Source organism: Macaca nemestrina, chromosome 17 (assembly GCF_043159975.1).
Source record: "Macaca nemestrina isolate mMacNem1 chromosome 17, mMacNem.hap1, whole genome shotgun sequence".
Classification (NCBI taxonomy): domain Eukaryota; kingdom Metazoa; phylum Chordata; class Mammalia; order Primates; family Cercopithecidae; genus Macaca; species Macaca nemestrina.
In genome coordinates, this window is record NC_092141.1 from 67,936,777 (window position 1) to 67,956,525 (window position 19,749).

The window sequence follows — 19,749 nt, forward strand, 5'->3', positions numbered from 1 at the left end:
TAAAATAACACTACAGTAGTCCCCCCTCATCTTCAGAGAATATGTTCCAAGACCCCCAATAGTTGCCTGACACTGTGGATAGTATGGAACCCTGTAGGTGGAGAGAAAGGAACCCTATATATATTATGTTCTTTTTTTTTTTCTTTTTTGAGACAGAGTCTCACTTTGTTGCCCAGGCTGGAGTGCAGTGGCATGATCTCAGCTCACTGCAACCTCCGCCTCCCAGGTTCAAGTGATCCTCCTGCCTCAGTCCCCTCCCCAGTAGCTGGGATTACAGGCACGTGACACCACTCCTGGCTAAGACGGGTTTCATCATGTTGGCCAGGCTGGTCTTGAACTCCTGACCTCAGGTGAACTCCACCTCAGCCTCCAAAGTGCTGGGATTACAGACATGAGCCACTGTGCCCGGCCTATACTATGTTTTTTCATACGTACACATACCTATGATAAAGTTTAATTTATAAATTAGGCACAGTAAGAGATTACAACAACTAATAATAAGATGGAACAATTATACTGTATTTAAAGTTATATGAATGTGATCTCTCTCTCTCAAAATATCTTATTGGGCTGGGCATGGTGGCTTATGCCTGTAATTCCTGCTACTCAGGAGGCTGAAGTGGGAAGACAGTTTGACCCAAAACTTGAAGACCGGCCTGGGCAATAGAATGAGACTCTATCACTGAAAGAAAGAAAGAAAAGAAAAAAGAAAAGGAAAGGAAAGAAAGAAAGAGGAAGAAAGAGAGAAAGAAAGAGAACTAAAGTGGTGGTAAGCCATAGAATGTTAGAAGATACTTATAACACATATAAGTGACAAAAAATTAATATCTGTACCAGTGTGGCGGCTCACACCCATAATCCCAACAACTTTGGAAGGCCAAGGCAGGAGGATCCCTTGAGACCAGCCTGGGCAGCATAGCAAGACTCCATCTCTACAAAAAATTTTAAAAATTAGCAGGATGTGGTGGTGCTTGCCTGTGGTCCCAGCTATTTGGGAGGGTTAGGTGGGAGAATTGCTTGAGCCTAGGACATCAAGGCTGCGATGAGCTGTGATGGTGCCACTGCACTCCAGCCTGGGTGACATAAGGTGATCGTCTCAAAAAAAATTAATATCTGGAATATACAAATAACATATAAAGAACTACTACAAAGCAATTAAAGAACAAAACAAAACAAAAAACAGTCCAATAGAAAATGACGAAAATACTTTGAAGAGGAACTTCACAGTAGAGAAAATCCAAGTGACCAATAAGAATTTGATTAATTTTATTAATTTTTTTTAGACATAGGGTCTTTCTTTCTTTTATTTTAATTTTTATTTTTGAGATGGAGTCTTGCACTGTTGCCTAAGCTGGAGTGCAGTGGCACGATCTTGGCTCAATGCAAACTCTGCCTCCCGGGTTCACGCCATTCTCCTGCCTCGGCCTCCCGAGTAGCTGGGACTACAGGCACCCACCACCACCACACTCAGCTAATTTTTTGTATTTTTAGTAGAGAGAGGGTTTCACCATGTTAGCCAGGATGGTCTTGATCTCCTGACCTCATGAGCTGCCTGCCTCGGCCTCCCAAAATGCTGGGATTACAGGTGTGAGCCACTGCGCCTGGCCGAGATGGGGTCTTTCTATGTTGCCCAGGCGGGAGTGCAGTGGCTATTCACAGGCGTGATCCCACTACTGATCAGCATGGGAGTTTTGACCTCCTCCATTTCCACCCTGGGCTGGTTCACCCCCCCTTAGGCAACCTGGTGGTCCCCCACTCTTGGGAGGTCACTATATTGATGCTGAACTTAGTGTGGACACCCGATCTGCATAGTGCACTACAGCCCAGGACGGGCCTCAAGCAATCCTCCTGCTTCAGCCTCCCGAGTAGCTGAGACTACAGGCTCACATCATCTCACCTGGCTCAATAAGCACCTGAAAAAACAACCAACATCATTAATATGCATGAACATGCCAACTACAGTAAAATGTCTAACAACAATATTCAAAGTCAGGGACAGAAGAAATGGAAATATACTGTTATAAGTTTCCTTTATAACATCTTTATTGAAGTATAATTCACATACCGTAAAATTCACCCATTTAAAGTGCACAATTCAGTGGCTTTTAGTACTCCCAGAGTTCTACAACCACTACAATCTAAGTTTAGAGTGTTCCCATCACTCCAAAAAGAAATTCCATGCCCATCAGCCATCACTCCTGATTCCTCCCTCCAGCCCTAGGCAACCATTAATATTGTTTCTGTCTCTATAGATATGCCTATTCTAGACATTTCATGTAAATAAAATCATGCAATATAGGCTGGGCACGGTGGCTCATGCCTGTAATCCCAGCACTTTGGGAGGCTGAGGTGAGCAGATCACCTGAGGTCAGGAGTTCAAGACCAGGCTGGCCAACATGGTGAAACCTGTCTCTACTAAAATACAAAAATTAGCCGGGCATGGTGACGGGAGCCTATAGTCCCAGCTACTTGGGAGGCTGAGGCAGGAGAATCACTTGAATCCGGGAGGTGGAGGTTATAGTGAGCAAAGGCTATGCCACTGCACTCCAGCCTGGGCAACAAGAGCAAAACTCCATCTCAAAAAAAAAAAAAAAAAAAAAATCATACAATATAGGTTTTTTGGTGGCTGCCTTCTTTCACTTACCATGATATTTTCAAGGTCATCCATGTTGTAGCATGTATCAGTATATCATTCCTTTTTATTGCTGAATAATATTCCATTGTATGTATATGATACATTTTATTTGTTCATCAGTTGATGGACTTTTGGGTTGTCTCCACTTTTTGGCTATGGTGAATGATGCTGCTTCAGGGGTATTCCTGAAGGGTCTGAGCCCCTGGTTTCCATACCCATTCAGATCATGGTTTTGCTGCAGTTGCCCATTCAGTTATCATCACTCACAGAGTCAACACAAGGTGACCAGTCAATCCCCTGAGGTCTGGATTTATTCTTCCTGCGCCCATTATATAGCAGCAACTCTATCTCCTCACGATAATCAGGGTTGATTACCCTGCCAGGAGAGTAGCTTCTTTTTATTTTGTCTGTTGATCTACTGGCTCGGGGAGCTCAAAATGATCATAAGGCAGCCATAGCTTCAGTTTTAGTGGAATCCTTACTGAGTGGCCTGGTAGAAGCATTCCCTTCACCTACCCTTGGGAATCAGGATCACCAATCATCATCACTAGTCTACCAAAGTATAAAGCGGCAGGAGGTGAAGCTGGACACCGTGGTGCACATCTGTAGTCCCAGCTACTCTGGAGGCTGAGACAGGAGGATCACTTGAGCCCAGGAGTTCAAGACTGTTTTGTGTGATGATCCTTCCAGTAAATAGCCACTGCAGTTCAGCCTGGGCAACACAGCAAAGCAGCTGTCTCTTTTTTTTTTTTTAAAGGCAGGGCTCAGTGGCTCATGTCTATGATCCCAGCATTTTGGGAGGCCAAGGCAGGAGGATTGCTTGATACCAGGAGTGTAAAACCAGCCTGTGTACCATAGTGAGACCTTGTCTCTACAAAAAATAAAAAATAAAATAAATAAAAAGTAGTGTGGGTGAGAAACACATATTGCCCAGTGGGTTCCTGGGAATTATGGCAAGGGGGATCACTCCAACTTCTACTCCTGGGTTTTATTTATTTATTTATTTATTTTTATTTTTATTATTTTTTTTTTGAGACGGAGTCTCGCTCTGCCGCCCAGGCTGGAGTGCAGTGGCGCGATCTCGGCTCACTGCAAGCTCCGTCTCCCAGGTGTGGTGGCTCATACCTGTAATCCCAGCACTTTGGGAGGCCAAGGCAGGAGGATCGCTTGAGCCCAGGAGTTCGAGAGCAGCCTGGGCAACATAGCAAAATCCTGTCTCTACACACACACACACACACACACACACACACACACACACACACACACAATTAGCCAGACACAGTGGCATGTGTCTGTCGTCCCAGCTACTTGGGAGGCTGAGGTGGGAGGATCATCTGAGCCCAGGGAGGTCAAGGCTGCAGTGAACCATGATCACTCCACTGCACTCCTGGGCAACAGAGCGAAGTCCTGTTTCAAAAATAAATAAATAAATAAATAAATAAATAAATAAATAAATAAATAAATAAAAATAAAAAGAAGCTGAAGGACATCTACTGGCCAGGCTATCTTGTCTGCTTGGTTGCTTAGTACCCCTTCTGCAGAGGATGCTCACCGTGGAGCACTGATAGAGATGTAGTGCAAACTTTGTGCTCACTCCAGCAAATCCATCCATTTGCCCTCCCCTCACATAAACCTGTCTCAGGTCTTCCAGCCTTGCTCCTTCTAGATCTCTGACCTATCAGACAAGACGCTGGCCTCTACCTAGTAGTCTATGTATATCCTCAGCTCAGAGCCCTTTTCTTTCCACCTTATGTCGCTGACCAGGTGCAAATGCCAGCAGCTCTGTCATCAAGGGGGTTTCCCCTCACCACTGCCTTTCGGGGCCACCCTTGATTGTGGCTGTAATGTGGCTTCAGTTCATTTTCAGTCCACACCAACCTAAGAAGCCATTTTATCTGTGAATCTGATCTGGGCTTTTTTTTCCTCGTCTGTCAACTGGTGATAGAGAACTCCCCATCAGGCCAAAGGTGTGAGTTGAGGGAGAGGCGTAGGTGCAACAGGGGGAGGTGCCCTGGGCGTCTGGCTGCCTGTTCATGTAACTTACTTGTGCCCTTTAGGCTGAGTAGTCCTTATCTGGAATGCACTATTTCATGGCAGGATGGATTATTGCTGCACCTGCTCAACTGTGTGACTTGGTATATCTGACAGTTTCTTCTTTGCAATGGACAGCTCTGATCACATCACCATATCTGTCCAATGGTCAGGACTCTGCAGCACAGCAAGACTTTTTTTTTTTGAGACAGAGTCTTGCTCTGTCACCCAGGCTGGAGTGCAGTGGCACAATCTCAGCTCATTGCAACCTCCACTTCCCTAGTTCAAGCCATTCTCGCGCCTCAGCCTCCCGAGTAGCTGGGACTACAGGCACGCACCACCACACCCGACTAATTTTTGCATTTTTAGTAGAGACAGGGTTTCACCATGTTGGCCAGGCTGGTCTCGAACTCCTGACCTCAGGTGATCCACCACCCCCTTGATCTCCCAAAGTGCTGGGATTATAAGTGTGAGCCAATGCACCCGGCCAGAAGATTATTTTTTAAAACTGGAACAGTTCTCTGCTGTAGATGGCATGGCCTTGCTCCAGAACCTTCTGGGCTTGCCAGAGACTCCTCAAAGCATCCTATGAATCACAGATAGATGGCATCTGCTAGGCTATATGAGCCCAAGTGGCAGGGAACTTTGCATTTTGGCCTGGACTGAAAAAAACCTCTCTTGTTATGGGCCCCACTCAAAACCAGCAGCCTTTTGAGTTCCCTGAAAATTAGTTAGAGCAGTATTTCCAAGTGTGGTGTGTGCCATCTCCCATATCTGAAGGGGCCTGCCAGGCTTTGCGCATCTTTCCTAGGGATAGGAGACACATGGTGGTGCCAGCCCACTGGACCCTGACAAATTTTGCAAAGATCCTTGAGTCTTTGTAGGTTTTATCCTCCAACGTCTGGCAAGCACGTGCCTCGCCATTTTCTGTTCACCAGGTTCCATTAGCTCAATGTCATCAGTACAATGGATCGTGTGATGTTGTGTGGAATGCCAAGACGATCAAGGTCCCCACTCTATTGTGACAGAAAGCAGGACAGTTAACATAGCCCTGGGGAAAGGGGAAAGACTGTGGACATGCACTTTTGTCTGTCCCCAGGGAAAGGAATCTGCTTTTTTTTTTCTGAGACTGAGTCTTGCTCTGTTGCCCCTGCTGGAGTGCAGTGCCTCGATCTCTGCTCACTGCAACCTCCCTCTCCCGGGTTCAAGTGATTCTCGTGCCTCAGCCTCCCAAGTAGCTGGGATTACAGGTGCCCACCACCACATCTGACTAATTTCTGTATTTTTAGTAGAGACAGGGTTTCACCATATTGGTCAGGCTGGTCTCAAACTCCTGACCTCAAGTGATCTGCCTGCCTTGGCCTCCCAAAGTGCTGGTATTACAGGCATGAGCCACTGAGCCTGGCAGAAATCTGCTTCTAATCTTACTTCCTTCATCAAATTAACAGTTATGGACTAAATGACAGGGACTCTGTTGATCTGTTCTAAGAAAGCTAGCACATCTGGCACAGCACTCAATCAGGACGCCACTTGGTTATGTGCATCCTCATCTACAGTGATCCGTCTGGTTTTTGCAAGAGCCAGATTGATGAGTTAAATGGGGATATCCTGGGAACCACCACTTTTATATCCTTTGTGAGTGACTCCAACCACTGCCATTCTGCCTGGGCTGGGGAATTGCTTCTGATTTACTCCCTTGGGAGGGATGAGGAAGCAGTTTCTAATTGGCCTTTCCTACCCTAATGACTCTTATTCCTTTTTTTTTTTTTTTTTTGGTGACAGTTTCATTATGTCTCGTATGCTGGAGTGCAGTGGTGCAATCTCAGCTCACTGCAATCTTGACCTCCCGGGCTCAACCAATCCTCCCACCTCAGTGCCCTGAGTAGCTGGGACTACAGGAGTGTGCCATGATACCCAGCTAATTAAAAAAATTTTTTTTTGTAGAGATGAGGTTTCACTATGTTGCCCAGGCCGGTCTCAAACTCCTGAGCTTAAGTGATCCTCCCACCTTGGCCTCCATACTTGGGATTACAGGTGTGGTAATGGCTCTTACTTCAGGAAACCAATGTGAGAGATCTGCTATCTGCTAAGTACCTCTATGCCACTATGCATTCAGGGGCCAGGGAAATAACCAACAGGCAGACTGATGGGCCAGATCTCCTTTCATCACCTGGCCTCCGTATGTCCCACCCTAATACGTGCCCATGATGGCATTTTGGTTCCTTAATATTAGTGTCAATTTCAACTCTGTATCCAAAAGCCTTGAAAGATCTGAGTATTTCTCTTTCCCCAGGATGCAGTTGCTCTGATAAGCAGCTGTAAGTACCTTTGGGGGAAGAATAGGATAATTACCACGATATAAACTTGCCATGGCATTGTAGGATTCTTCCTGAAGGGAACTGGCCCCCACTTCACTTAAAGGGCTCTATATCTGGCCATGTTTGGTGGCTCATGCCTGTAATCCCAGCACTTTGGGAGGCCGAGGTGGGCACATCACTTGAGGTGAGGAGTTCGAGACCAGCCTGGCCAATATGGTGAAACCCCGTCTCTACTACAAATACAAAAAATTATCTAGGTGTGATGGTGGGCACCTGTAATCCCAGCTACTTGGGAGGCTGAGGCAGGAGAATCGTTTGAACCTGGGATGTGGAGGTTGCAGTGAGCCGAAATTACACCACAGCACTCTAGCCTGGGCAACAGAGCAAGACTCCATCTCAAAAAAAAAAAAAAAAAGACAAAGGGCTCTATATCTGAAAACTGATTTGGGCCTGGAAACTGGGTATGAGATGGGGATTTTCCTTTGCAGAGGCTAACTTCAGCCTTCTGCTCTCTCATTCTTGCTTGTTTCTATAAGCAAGAGATACCCTCCTTCACCATCTTCCTATCTAGGAACACGATGGTCTTTTGGTCATCACAATAGATCCCTGCTTATATTTCTGGTCTTTCTGCCTATTATGGTAATTATGTCCACTTAGCCTCTCATGACCACATGCTGTCGCCTGACCTCTGTTCTGGACTCCTGTCATGTCCGGAGCTGCACGCCCCGGCCATAGCGAATAATAATTAAGGATTAAACGCCTGAGCTATATTCATTTCCACCCCACACCTTCTCCCTAGATTTACCTTCTTCCCTGTATTAATACCGCCATTAAAAGATGGCGCTCTTCCCGCTTCTTCTTCATTCATTTTTCCCGCGCCCGCGAAAAGACTACCTGACAGCGCAGGCGCAACATGACGTCCGACCGGAGAAACCGAAACCTATCTGGCCACGCCTTCCGCAATGAGGTCATTTCCGCCTTAGCCCAACCCCTTCCCCTCCAAATGTATATAAGGCATTGCATTACCGCCATTAAACGATACTTGATCAGAGCACTGTCTTGTCTCCATTTCTCGTGTCTCTTGTTCCCTAAATTCCCACTCCCTCCTCCAGGGCCTACACTGACTATCCCGCGGGCCGGGATACTGTCATACCCACTGACTCTAGAAAGGCTAGTTCCATAGCAGCTCCCACTACCATTGCTCTGGCCTGCTGAGGACAGCCACCACTGGCCGGCAAATGCCAGTGGCCCTGCTCCAACTAGCACCTTTTGTATCAGTTTATTTATTGAGTATTTCTGGGCCCTCATGAAGAACACAGGCTGGAGGGTTCTATAGTCTTATATAATAGTCATTTTATTCTGGCATGCCCACTTTTCTGAGCCTTTATTCTTCCAAGTATTCTGTCAAGGAAGTTCCAACATCTCTACCTCATTTGCTGGAACTCATAATTTTTCCACACTTTGAAGATCTATCCCAGGGGGCATATTGCAACAGGCTTCAGATGTGTTTGCCAACCTTTAAAATGTTAAATCCCAGGCCAGGTGTGATGGCTCACTCCTGTAATCCCAGCACTTTGGGAGGCCAAGGCGGATGGATCACTTGAGGTCATGAGTTGAGACCAGGCTGGCCAACATGGTGAAACCCCATCTCTACTAAAAATACAAAAATTAGCCCAGCATGGTGGTGCGCGCCTGTAATCCCAGCTACTCAGGAGGGGCTGAGGCAGGAGAATCACTTGAACTCAGGAGGCAGAGGTTGCAGTGAGCTGAGATCGCACCATTGCACTCCAACCTGGGTTACAGAGCAAGACTCCGTCTCAAAATAAATAAATAAATAAATAAATAAATAAATAATAAATTTAAAAAAATAGTTAAATCCTTACCAGGTAGGGCATCCCATATCAATAAACATACCCTTATTTCACTTTTTTTTTTTTTTTTTTTTGAGATGGAGTCTTGCTCTATCACCCAGGCTGGAGTGCAGTGGTGCAATCTTGACTCACTGCCAACCTCCGCTGCCTGGGTTCAAGTGATTCTTGTGCCTCAGCCTCCTGAGTAGCTGGGAGTACAGGCATGCACCACCACGCCCAGCTAATTTTTTTGTATTTTTAGTAGAGATGGGGTTTCACCACGTTGGCCATGCTGTTCTCAAATTCCTGACTTCAGGTGATCCACCCACCTAGGTCTCCCAAAGTGCTGGAATTGCAGGCATGAACCACTCCTCCCGGTCTTACTCAGCCTTCTATTCCACCCGCTGACCCCAGTCTAACAACCTCAAGATATGTTCCCAAACATGTTCTGTCAAATTCTGCTGGTAAATGTTCACCAGCTCCTGCAGGTCTTTTGGTGAATCATCCCTTTCTTTCCATAGATGGGACAATACTTCCCACTTGGTCCCTGATGAGATGACCAACGTTATTGGTCTAGAGTCATGGAGGGGAGTCACCATCAGGCCTTGAAGAGGGCAAGTATCATCTTGTGAGGTGTCTGCCTCAGGTGAGGAATCTGCATGTTATCTAGGCAAGGGGAGGCTGCTCTCTTCTACCCAGGGGGAGAGGCCAATTCTGCCAGCCCAAATAACTCAGCATAATAAGGGGGTTTTAGAACAGATGCTCCCATACCAGGCCTCAGGATCCCACTCCGTCCCTCCCAGGGCCCTGACTTGCTGGGGCTTTAAATATAAAACCCTGCTACTCTCGCAATCAGATTATGGGACTGATTTTCATCACAGTCTGCCCTGCACAGGAGGTGAGGGTTTCCTTACATGCTGCCATAGAGGTCGTCTGGTTTTTGTTTTGTTTTGTTTTGAGATAGGGTCTTGCTCTGTTGCCCAGGCTGGAGTGCAATGGCACAATCATGGCTCACTGCAGCCTCAGCCTCCTGGGCTCAAGTGATCCTCCCACCTCAGCCTTCTGAATAGCTGGGAACACAGGTGCTCATCACCACACCTGGCTAATTTGTTTTTTGTAGAGACAGGGTATCCCTATGTTGCTGGGGCTTGTCTCGAACTCCTGGGCTCAAGTGATCCTCCCAAAGTACTGGGATTACAGGTGTGAGCCCGGCTTCTTCTGGCTTTTAACTGTACCCTAAATTGATAGCTAGCTGATGTGAGTCTGTCTTTTCTTCTTTTAACACTTTGATGGCATTAACAGCAACCAAACAACTCCTTTTTTTTTTTTTTTTTTTTTGACAGAGTCTCACTCTGTCATCCAGGCAGGAGTGCAGTGGCATGATCTCAGCTCACTACAGCCTCTGCCTTGTGGGTTCAAGTGATTCTCATGCCTCAGCTTCCCTAGTAACTGGGATTACAGGCGCCTGCCACCACACCCAGCTAATTTTTGTATTTTTAGTAGAGAGGGTTTTGCCATGTTGGCCAGGTGGTCATGAACTCCTGACCTCAAGTCATCTACCCGCCTTGGCCTCCCAAAGCGCTGGGATTACATGCATGAACCACTGAGCCCAGCCTCCACAGTCCTTATAATTACCATTTTCCTCTTACATCTCAAATACTAGAGCTATTGCATAGGCAGTGCATCCCTGTCTGCATCCCATTTCACCAGGGTGACAGTCTGACAATCAGTCCAGTTCTACAGTGGGTATTAGCACCCCACTTACCTCAGCAATGGAATCTTTGGGCCATCTGGATGATGAGTGATCCAAAACCAGAATCCTATCCTGTGGGTCTACTTCCTAGGACAGCTTTGGATACCAAATGTGTTGGTTCGGGTTCCCCCCAGAAGTAGAACCTGAGTCAAGGATTCAAAGGAAAGTGTTTATTTGAGAAACACAAGTGTTTATTTGAAAAGCGATGCTAGGAAAACCGAGCAAGCCGGTGGGAGACTGACTTTGGAAGGAATGCAGGCTCACAAAGGGTGTGTTATCAAGCAAGTTAAAAGCGTGGACAACTGGCTGGGCGCGGTGACTCACACCTGTAATCCCAGTACTTTGGGAGGCCAAGGCAAGTGGATCACCTGAGATTGGGAGTTCGAGACCAGCCTAACCAACATGGAGAAACCCCGTTTCTACTAAAAATACAAAAATAGCCAGGCTTGGTGGCACATGGCTATAATCCATAATCCCAGCTACTTGGAAGGCTGAGGTAGGGGAATTGCTTGAACCCAGGAGGCAGAGATTGCAGTGAGCCAAGATTGCACCATTGCACTCCAGCCTGGGCGACAAGAGTGAAACTCTGTCTCAAAAAAACAAACAAACAAACAAACAACAACAACAACAAAAAACACGTGGACAACCAGAGCTTAATCCTAAGAGGGAACTCAGGGAGCCAGTCATAATGTGAGCTCCAGGACCTAAAGGATGAGGAAGCTGGGTATTTACACACCGATCCCCATCAGGATTGGCTGAAGGTTGCTGCCGCTGGGAGTATAGCCCAGAACTTTCAGCCTGCCCAGCAGGCTCCAATGGCCAGGGAGAGTCCTCAGGCAAAGAGCTGCAGGTTCTGGCACTGGAACCCGAGAGCTTCGGGAACATGGGAGGGCACTGACAGCATCTGCCACACTAAGGGAGGAATCCCTTCATGAGGAGATATCGCAATGGTTCCACCACCTGGAAGAAGGCTCTCACCTGGGCTCAGAGCAAAAAAGGGGTTACCTTCTGGGATGACTGATCCCAAATGCCAAGGGTAAGCTGGGTTCTAACTCCAAAAGAAAGGCAGGGAGGACTATGTCTGGAATCCAGGGGACACCCTGGTGTGCCATGTCCTACTTCCGTGTCCAATGGTAAAAGTTAAAAAAAAAGAGCAATACAGTTCTGAGGATTCCAATTTGTAGAATGCTAATTTCAAGAATAAAGGTTTATTCTTGAAACCTTTATTTTAAGAATAAAGGTTTGGAGGCCGGGCATGGTGGCTCATGCCTGTAATCCCAGCACTTTGGGAGGCTGAGGTGGGCGGATCACCAGGTCAGGGGTTCGAGACCAGCCTGGCCAAGAGACCAGCCTGGCCAATATGGTGGAATCTTGTCTCTACTAAAAATACAAAAATTAGCCGGGCATGGTGGTGGGTGCCTGTAATCCCAGCTACTCAGGAGGCTGAGGCAGGAGAATTTCTTGAACCCGGGAGGTGGATGTTGCAGTGAGCTGAGATTGCGCTATTGCCCTCCAGCCTGGGCAACAGAGCTAGACTTTGACTCAAAAATAATAATAATAATAATAATAATAATAATGAAAATTTGGGGCCAGGCACGGTGGCTCACGCTTGTAATCCCAACACTTTGGGAGGCCAAAGTGGGTGGATTACTTGAGGTCAGGAGCTCGAGACCAGCCTGGCCAAAATGGTGAAACCCTGCCTCTACTAAAAAAAATACAAAAATTAGCCAGGTGTGGTCGTGGGTGCCTGTATTTCCAGCTACTCGGTAGGCTGAGGCATAAGAATCCCTTTAACCCTTCAAGGGTAATGGAAGAGGCAAGTTATAATATCAGCTTCTGACCAGATATAGAAGCAAGGATTGTAGAAGGTGCAGATTGCAGTGAGCCAAGATTGTGCCACTGCACTCCAGCCTGGGCAACACAGCAAGACCCAGTTAAAAAAAAAAAAAGAATAAAGATTTGGGCTAGGGCGTGATGGCTCACGTCTGTAATCTCAGCACTTTGGGAGGCTGAGATGGGCAGATGGCTTGAGTCTAAGAGTTCAAGACCAGCCTGGGCAACATAGGGAGACCCCCATTTCTACAAACATAAAAATAAATTAGCCAGGCGTGGTGGTGGATGCCTGTAGTCCCAGCTACTTGGGAGGCTGAAGTAGGAAGGATTGCTTCAGCTTGGGAAGTTGAGGCTGCAGTGAGCCGTGATTGTGAGGCTGAAGTAGGAAGGATTACTTCAGCTTGGGAAGTTGAGGCTGCAGTGAGCCGTGATTGCACAACTGTACTCCAGCCTGAGCAACAAAGGGAGACCCTGTCGCCAAAATAAATAAATAAATAAATAAATAAATAAATAAATAAATAAAGGTTTGTTGAGAAATTGATACTCTCTTGGTATAAATAAATAAATAAGAATACATGTTTGGTCACCCAACCTGGTCAAAAACAAACAAACCAATGAATTGAGGGACTGGCTCAGAGCAAAGTAAAAATGGAACAAGTAATGGAAGAGGAAAGTTATAAATATCAGCTTCTGACCAGATATAGAAGCAAGGACTGTAGAAGCTATGGGTATGTTTTCTCTTGCTTGTTTTATTGTATACACTCTCTAAATATTGGTTAACTTTCCTCTCCTTCTTTTCTCTTATTATTTTTTATGAGGATTGTTGTTGGTAACGACCTTCATAATTTAGGTTGCAGAATACTCTAGAGGACATGTGACTGTACTAGGAGAATTCACATCACACGGAGACGGATCCCATTGCTGTAGAGACTTTGCATCTCTGCTTTTGGGGGAGGGCCCCAGAGCATCTTCATTTGAGCAAAGGACAGTTGCATCTATTAGACAAAGTGATGAAGCTGTTATTATTCAAATATGATGGACAGCTGTGTAACAGCTGAGTAGAAAAAAGGGGTAGATTAGGCCAGTTATTTGCTTATTGCCTTTCAGCTTCAAATTCATTCTTATTTTCTGTGCTCTCTGATGTTGGAAGGGGGCTGGGATTCTGCAAACCAGTTCCCTAGACTCCATTAGTGTCCTTCTGCTAGGTTCTGCTCATAGGCGGTGCACACATGGGTGATAAAAATATAAAGAAAAGCAAGGAAATGATTATCACAAAAGTTGAAATATAAACAAGGAACAAAGCTGGAGGACTTACACTTCCTGATTTTAAAACTTACTGCAAAGCTACAGTCATCAAAATAGAGTGGTATTGGCATAAAGACAGACATATAGACCAATGAAATAGAACAGAGGCTCAGATGTAAACTCTCACACACACGAGCAAGTGATTTCTTTCCTTTTCTTTCTTTCTTTCTTTCTTTCTTTCTTTCTTTCTTTCTTTCTTTCTTTCTTTCTTTCTTTCTTTCTTTCTTTCTTTCTTTTCTTTTCTTTTCTTTTCTTTTCTTTTCTTTTCTTTTGAGATGGCATCTTGCTCTATCACCCAGGCTGGAGGAAAGTGATACAATTTCAGCTCACTGCAATCTCTGCCTCCTGGACTCAAGCAATCCTCCTACCTCAGCCTCCTGAATAGCTGGGACCACAGGTGTAAGCAACCATGCCTGCCTAATTTTTTGTATTTTGGGTAGAGATGGGGTTTCACCATGTTGCCCAGGCTGGTCTTGGACTCCTGAGTTCAAGAGATCCGCCCTCTTCAGCCTCTCAAAGTGCTGGGATTACAGGCATTAGCCACTGTGCCTGGTCTGCAAGTGATTTCTTAAATTTTTTATTTATTTAATTTTTTAGAGATATGGTCTTGCTATGTTACCCAGGATGGACGGGAATTCCTGGGCTCAAGTGATCTTCCCACCTCACCCTCCTGAGTAGCTGGGATTACAAGTACGTATCATCGCACCTGGCCTATGATCAAATGATTTTTTTTTTTTATTTTTAACATAGGGTCTTGCTCTGTTGTCTAGGTTGCAGTGCTGTGGTGCAATGCAGTCTTAAACTTGATCAGGCCAGGTGCAGTGGCTCAGGCCTGTAATCCCAGCACGTTGGGAGGCTGAGGCAGGTGGAGCACCTGAGGTCAGGAGTTCAAGACCGGCCTGGCCAACATGGTGAAACCCCATCTCTACTAAAAATAAAACAAATTAGCCGGATGTGGTGGTGCACACCTGTAATCTCAGCTACTTGGGAGGCTGAGGCAAGAGAATTGCTTGAACCTAGGAGGCAGAGGTTGCAATGAGCCAAGATTATGACACTGCACTCTAGCCTGATTTTTGACAAGAATGCCAAGACCATTTAACGGGGAAAGGACAGGTTTTTGTTTGTTTGATTTTTGTTTTTTAAACAAATAATGCTGGGAAAACCGGATATCCACATGTAGGAGAATAAAGTTGAACCCTTACCTAACACTATATCCAAAAATTAACTCAAAATGGATCAAAGACCTAAATGCAAGACCTAAACTTTTGGCCAGGCGCGGTGGCTCAAGCCTGTAATCCCAGCACTTTGGGAGGCCGAGACGGGCGGATCACGAGGTCAGGAAATCGAGACCATCTTGGCTAACACGGTGAAACCCCGTCTCTACTAAAAAATACAAAAAACTAGCCGGGCGAGGTGGCGGGCGCCTGTAGTCCCAGCTACTCGGGAGGCTGAGGCAGGAGAATGGCGTAAACCTGGGAGGCAGAGCTTGCAGTGAGCTGAGATCCGGCCACTGCACTCCAGCCTGGGCGACAGAGGGAGACTCCGTCTCAAAAAAAAAAAAAAAAAAGACCTAAACTTTTAAAACTCATAGAAGAAAACATATGGCAAAAGCTTTCCAACATTGGATTTGGCAATAATTTTTTTGGATCTGACACCAAAGGCGGGGGCAACAATAACAACAAAATAGACAAATTAGCCTTGATGAAAACTTAAGAACTTTGTGCATCAAGAAGCAATATCAACAAATTCAAAAGGAAATTGACAGAATGGGAGAAAATATTTGCAAGTTATATATCTGATAAGGAATTGATATCCAGGATATAGAGAAAGCTCCTAAAACTCAACACCAACAACAAAAACTAAGCAACCCAAAAATGAACAAAGGACTTGAATAGGTATTTCTCCAAAAAAAAAAAAAAAAAAAAAAAGAAAGAAAAAAAGACAATAAGCACATGAAAAGGTGCTCAACATCACTAATCATTAGTAAAATGCAAATAAAAACTACAATGAAAGAGTATACTTTCAAGGATCATTTCCTTTTTTCTGTTTTTTGAGATGGAGACTCACTCTGTTGCCCAGACTGGAGTGCAGTGGTGCGATCTCGGCTCACTGCAACCTCTGTCTCCTGGGATTCAAGTGATTCTCCCACCTCAGCCTCCTGAGTAGCTGGGATTATAGGCATCCACTACCAGCCTTCCAAGTAGCTGGGGACTACAGGTGCACACCACTATACCTGGCTAATTTTTGTATTTGTTGTAGAGATGGGGTCTCGCCATGTTGCCCAGTCTCATTGTTTCTATCGAGATCGAGACCATCCTGGCTAACATGGTGAAACACTGTCTCTACTAAAAATAAAAAAACTTAGCCGGGCGTGGTGGCGGGCGCCTGTAGACCCAGCTACTCAGGAGGCTGAGGCAGGAGAATGCCGTGAACCCGGGAGGCGGAGCTTGCAGTGAGCCAAGATTGTGCCACTGCACTCCACCTTGGGAGACAGCGAGACTCCGTCTCAAAAAAAAAAAAAAAAAAAAAGAAAAAAAGAGAAATTGGACCCTTGTGCACTGTTGGCAGGAATGAAAAATGGTGCAGCCATACAGAAAACAGGATGGCAGCTTCTCAAAAAATTAAAAACAGAATTGCCATGTAATCCAGCAATTCCACTTCTGGGTATATACCCCAAAGAATTGAAAACAAGGTCTCAAAGAGTTATTTGTACACCCATGTACATAGCAGCATTACTCACAATTGCTAACATGTGGAAACAATGCAAGTGTCCAAGGATGGATGAATGGATAAGTGGATAAGTGTCTTAGTTGCTTTGTGCTGCTCTAACAGAATACGTGAGACTGGGTAATTTATAAAGAACAAAGATTTGTCTCTTACAGATCTGGAGGCTAGCTGGGAAGTCCAAGATTGAGGGGCCCACATCTGGCAAGGGCCTTCTTGCTGCATCATCTGATGGTGGTAGGCAGAAGGGCAAGAGACCATGAGCGAGAGAGAAGGGGGCCTGATCCTCATCCTCTTATCAGGAACCAGCTATCAAAACAACAGCATTAATCCGTTCATGAGGGTAGACCTTTTGTGATCTAATCATTTCTTGAAGGTCCCACTTTTCAACACCAGTGAATTGGGGATTAAGTTTCTTATACATGCCCATGTGTGGTAGCTCATATCTGTAATCCCAACACTTTGGGAGGCTAAGGAGGGAGAATCGCTTGTACCCAAGAGTTCAAGGCCAGCCTGGGCAACATAGTGAGACTACATCTCTACAAAATAAATGAATAAATAATAAACGAATAAAAATAAAAATTAGCCAGACATGGTAGCAGGTACCTGTAGTTCCAGCTGCTAGGGAGGTTGAGGCGGGAGGATCACTGAGCCTAGGAGGTTGAAGCTGCAGTGAGCTATGATTGCACCACTGCTCTCCAGCCTGGACAACAGAGTGAGATCTTGTCTCAAAAAGAAAGAAGGCTGGGCATGAAGACTTATGGTCGTAATCACAGCATTTTGGGAGGCCAAGGTAGGTGAATTGCTTGAGGCCAGGAGTTCAAGACCAGCCTGGCCAACACAGCAAAACTCCATCTCTACTAAAAATACAAAATTTAGCCGTGCGTGGTGGTGTGCGCCTCTAATCCCAGTTACTCGGGATGCTGAGGCACAAGAATCACTTCAATCTGTGAGGCAGAAGCTGCAGTGAGCCAAGATCATGCCACTGCACTCCAGCCTGGGCAACAGAGTAAGACTTTGTCTCAAAAATAAAAAATAAAAAAAAGGCCGGGCACGGTGGCTCACACCTGTAATCCCAGCACTTTGGGAGGCCGAGGCGGGCGGATCATGAGGTCAGGAGATCAAGACCATCCTGACTAACATGGTGAAACCCCCTCTCTACTAAAAAATACAAAAAAAAATTAGCTGGGCGTGGTGGCAGGCGCCTGTAGTCCCAGCTACTTGGGAGGCTGAGGCAGGAGAATGGTGTGAACCCGGAAGGCAGAGCATGCAGTGAACCAAGACCAAGCCACTGTACTCCAGCCTGGGCGACAGAGCGAGACTCCGTTTCAAAAAAAAAAAAAAGAAAACAAAACAAAAAGTTTCCAACACATGAACTTTGGGGGACACGTTCAAGCCATAGCAATAAGCAAAATGTTGCATATTCCTACAAAAGAATATTAATCTGCCTTTAAAAGCAGAGAAATTCTGTAATGTGTTACATACAATATAGATGAATTTTTTTCTTTTTCTGTTTTTTTTTTTTTTTTTTTTTTCTGAGACAGAGTTTCACTCTTGCCCAGGCTGCAGTGCAGTGGTGCAGTGGTGCAATCTCAGCTTACTGCAACCTTCACCTCCTGGGTTCAAGCAATTCTCCCGCCTCAGCCTCCTGAGTAGCTGAGATTACAAGCATGTGCCACCATGCCTGGCAAATTTTTGTATTTTTAGTAGAGATGGGGTTTCACCACTTTGGCCAGGCTGGTCTTGAACTCCTGACCTCGGGTGATTTGCCCACCTTGGCCTCCCAAAGTACTGGGATTACAGGTGTGAGCCACCATGCCCAGCAACATGGATGAACTTTAAGGACTTTATGCTAAGTGAAATAAGCCAGTCACATAAAAAATAAACACTATATGATTCCACTTATATGAAGTACTTAGAGTAATCAAAATCATAGAACCAGAAAGTAGAATAGTAGTTGCCAAGGGTAAGGGGAGTGGGGAATGGGGAATTATTGTTTAATGGATAGTTTCAGTTTTTCAAAATGAAGAGTTCAGAAGTTGGAGGGTGGTGATGACTGCACAAAATTATGAATGTACTTAGTACTACTCCATTGTACACTTAAGAATGGTTAAGATAGGCCGGGCGTGGTGGCTCATGCCTGTAATCCCAGTACTTTGGGAGGCCAAGGCAGGTGGATCACTGAGGTCAGGAGTTTGAGACCAGCCTGATCGACGTGGCGAAACCCTGTCTTCACTAAAAACACAAAAATTAACTGGGCATGGTGGTGCATGCCTGTAATTCCAGCTACTTGGGAGGCTGAGGCAGGAGAATCACTTGAACCTGGGAGGCGGAGGTTGCAGTGAGCCAAGATCGTGCCACTGCACTCTGGCCAGAATGACAGAGCGAGACTCCGTCTCAAAAACAACAACAACAACAACAACAACAAAATAAACCCCAAAAGAACATCACATGCCCTCATTTGGAGAAAGAGCAAAAAAACCCCATCATGATTGCCCCTGGCAATCTGGAGGCAGGAGAATGGTAAGAGGGACTTCTACACGTGAGGCAAGAGCAAGATGACGGAAGAGGGACTGAAAAGACCAAGGTTATACTAAAATTGGAATGTGCTAATATGCTAAAAAATTGGAATGATACAGAGAAGATTAGCATGGCCACTGTGCAAGGATGACATGCAAAAAATAATTGAAAAAAAAAAAGTAAAAAAGGTAGAGGTCCCAGAAGCCAAGAATTGAGGCTGAGGCTGCATAAACGTGAGATCTCATGCTAGGAATCAGGAGCTAGGAGTCAGTCTCCAGGTGTCAAAACCAGGCTCTTTCGTCTCCTCCTCCTCCACTTGTGGTGACAGAGGGTCCCTTCCTGCTGATTATTTTCAGATGTGGGTGCAAATCTGAATCAATGTAGAGACATCAGCAATCCACTGGCAGAGCATCAGGTGAATTGAGCAGGTAGGCAGAGTTGGAGAATAGGTACGAGTGAGTCCTGGGAGGAATGTTCCTAGGGGCAGATGGAGAAATTGGGTAGAGGCCCTTTAATAAACACAGAAAGGCTTTATGTGGGAGTTGAGGATTCCAGCAGGTGAAGGGGAACCCCCCCTGCTGAAAATCCTGAAACAGGTTGAATAGAGGAACAGGGCAGGTGGGAGCAGGGATGTGAGAGAGGAATAGGAGGCCAAGGGCGGGGGGTAGGGGGGGAAACCAGACTATGCCTGCATTTTCCCCCACCCCCAGGGAGAAACTGCAACCAGTTTTACAGGACACTCCTGGCCTTGCCCGAGATCAATGACCCCATTCAGAGAGG

The 19,749-nt window shown here is 45.8% G+C and overlaps 1 non-coding gene across 1 annotated transcript; it reads left to right on the plus strand.

Annotated features, from left to right (window-relative positions):
- Nucleotides 1–19,047: 19,047 nt before the first annotated feature.
- LOC112424620 (U6 spliceosomal RNA) lies at nucleotides 19,048–19,152 on the plus strand. The gene has a single exon (XR_003015407.1). It is a non-coding gene; the product is annotated as a U6 spliceosomal RNA (small nuclear RNA).
- The last annotated feature ends 597 nt before the right edge of the window (nucleotides 19,153–19,749 follow it).